Here is a 3,132-nt window from a genome sequence, read left to right on the forward strand (position 1 = left end):
AATTAGGGAGGTGGGAGGTGGAGCAGATTTCTGGGTTTTCTTTCTGGCCTTTCTTACTGGGTAAGTGTGGGTCAGCAGCTGAGATGCCATCCGGTTTGATGTGATGCCTCAGTCTTCGCTGATTTCCACAGTGGTTGCAGGAACCACACTTTGAAGAATCGCTCTCCTAAACTTGCCCCAACCAATCCCCACACTAGTCAAGAAGTACTTCTCACTCGTATGCCATCAGCAGCCTCTTCCTCACCTGTGAGATCCAGCATGGGTATTTTCCACATGCGAACACTTTCCCTTGTTTCTGTCCGTAGCATCTATTGTATAAATGTGTTCATCTTCTTTATCCATTCCTCAGTTGATGGGCATTTTGGCTGTTTTCAAGATATAGATATTATAAACTGTGTTGCTATAAACAAGGGTTTATAGCAATATATATCAATATCACTCTGGTATGATGCTTTTAATTCTTTTGGGAAGATACCGAGAAAGGGAACAGCTAGGTCAAATGGAACTTGTAGTCCTAGTTTTTTGAGGAATTGCCAGACTGATTTCCACAGTGGTAGCACCAGTCTCCATTCCCACCAACAGTGGAGAAGGGTTTTTTGTCCCCACAGCCCTTCCAATATTTGTTATTGGTTGACTTCTTGATAATAGCTGTTCTTTTAGGGGTGACATGGAATTTCAGTGTTGTTTTAATTTGCATTTCTCAAATGACCAATGATTTTAAATGTTTTTTTCATATATTTAATTACCATTTCTACTTCTTCATCTGAGAAGTGTCTCTATTTCAGATGCCCATGTTTGGACTGAGACCCTGAGTTTAGTGCTCTGTGCTACAAAGAAAAAAACAAAACAAAACAAAACAACAACAACAACAAAAAAGGCAAGGGGGAGGGCCTGGAGATATAGCTCAATGGCAGACTGCTTGCCTACCATTCATAAGTCCCTGGCTTCAATCCCCAGCACTCAGGGGTGGGGGTGGGGGAAACAACCCAAAGTAAAAATCAAAACTCAAGCTTGCAACTTACCTCTTCTATGAAATCTTTTTTTTCTCATTTACATATTTTATTTGGAAGTGTTTACACCAGTACAGTGAAACTAAAGTTTAGAGAACATATGTGATTAGTTTAGATATCATCAGTTTATTATAAAAGAGACATGGAAATTATGTACATGATGAAAGACGCAGCACTTCCGTGGAATGGGCAGTGTTGGTGACGCCACTTCAACAGTGATTTACTTCACTCTATATATTTTCCAAGAATGTCACCATCTCTAAACAAGAAATAATCCTTGTCATCTAGAACTACTTTGGTGCCTCCATATTCTGGAAGAAGAACTTTATCTCCAACTTTCACACTAACTGGTTGGATCTCTCCACCCTTCCCCTTGGAGCCGGACCCCACAGCTATCACAATTGCCTGCAGCACTTTGCCTTGAGATTTTTCTGGAAGCATAATGCCTCCTTTGGTGACAGTTTCAGCGGCGTTCCTTTCAACCAACATGCGGTCAAACAGCGGGAGAAACTTCCAAAATGCCTGTCCTACCAGGGCTCCTGCCCTGCAGCTGGCTCCACCGCCACGCCGCCTCCGCAAAGAGCTGAAATCTTTGATTTTCTCTTATAGATATCTGATTATACATGGTTGGTGCATTATTTTACTCAGTGTACAAGATGCATATGACAATAACAAATATCTTTCTTTCTTTCTTTCTTTCTTTCTTTCTTTCTTTCTTTCTTTCTTTCTTTCTTTCTTTCTTTCTTTCTTTCTTTTCTTTTGGTGGAACCAGGGATTGAACTCAGGCCCTTGCACTTGCCAGGAAAGTACTTACTCCACTTAGCCATCTCCCTGGGCCCCCTCTTTTTTTCTTCTTTTTAAAATGTATTTAGGGGCCGGGGAGATGGCTCAGTGGAATAAACGCTTCCCTGGCAAGCGCAAGGGCCTGAGTTCAATCCCCGGTTCCACCAAAATAAATAAATAAAAAAAAAAATAATAAAATGTATTTAGTACAGGATCTACAGGGTCTCACTACACAGATTGGACTTGTAGTGTGATTCCTCCTGTTTTCAGCCTCCCAAGTGCTGGGATTACAGGCACGCACCAGTACGCCTAGTCTCTGTCGCTATCTCAGCGCGCCACCCGCCTCCTGGGGGGAGTGGCTAGGCTGGCACAGCTGTCAGGGATTAAACACCAGTCCCTGCATCTGCCTAGGCAGGTGCTTTAATCCGCTGAGCTATCTGGCCAGCCCTGAAGACAATAAACCTTAAGCTTTAAGCCCTATTAATGATTAGATGAACCTCTTCCAAGCAAGCTACTCAATAAAAAATACTTAATTTTATATTTATGTCATTTTTTTTTTTCTGATACTGATCTTCCCACTTTCTGTAAGTTTCTGTCTCCCCAAAGTTTGGCTCCGTGCCTGTCTCGATTGTGTTACCACGCACATGAGCTCCGGTTTTGCTTTTACTTGTGCTCTATCGCCGTACTTGGCACAGAGTCTTGTAGGCAGCCTCATGTTTTCCATAGAATATTCATTGCATATATACCTGTTTCTGGAACTTTTTAGATAATGGGAATGTGTGTGACCAAGATGCAGGTGAGTAGGGAACACAGGCGCTTGAACGCATTGGAATAAACAGACATACACCCTGTGCTGTACACGCTGCTGTACACCATGCAGGAGCACAGGGCAGACAGCCTAGCCTTGTCTAAGGAGGATGCGACAGGTAGAGTGAATGAACAGATCGTCACATAGCCTGCTGCAGTGTTACAGACCTCTCTGCATACTGTATCTTTTTAAAAAATTTTTTTAATTAATTAATTAATTAATTAATTTGGTACAGGGTTTTACTACCCAAATTGGACTTCTAGTGATCCTCCTGTGTCAGCTTCCCAGCTCTGGGATTACAGGCATGTGTTACCACATTCGGTTTCGATGGCCTGCACTGTGTGTCCAGGGTTCGAGGGCTAGCCCAGCATGTAGTACCAGGGATTGACCTTGGGTCCTTGTGCTTGCCAGGCAGATGCTTAGACCACTGAGCTAGCTCCTCAGCACTGAATGCTGTAGTCCTGAATCAGTAATTCCCCATACTCCACAGAGCTGTTCCACACAGTTATAGTTTGTGTCTGAAATGCCCGC

The 3,132-nt window shown here is 43.0% G+C and overlaps 1 pseudogene; it reads right to left on the reverse strand.

Annotated features, from left to right (window-relative positions):
* Window positions 1–1,234: 1,234 nt before the first annotated feature.
* Window positions 1,235–2,508, reverse strand: LOC111812037 (annotated as a pseudogene).
* Window positions 2,509–3,132: the final 624 nt, after the last annotated feature.

The sequence above is a fragment of the Octodon degus genome, unplaced genomic scaffold (genome assembly GCF_000260255.1).
Source record: "Octodon degus isolate 3935 unplaced genomic scaffold, OctDeg1.0 scaffold00110, whole genome shotgun sequence".
NCBI lineage: Eukaryota > Metazoa > Chordata > Mammalia > Rodentia > Octodontidae > Octodon > Octodon degus.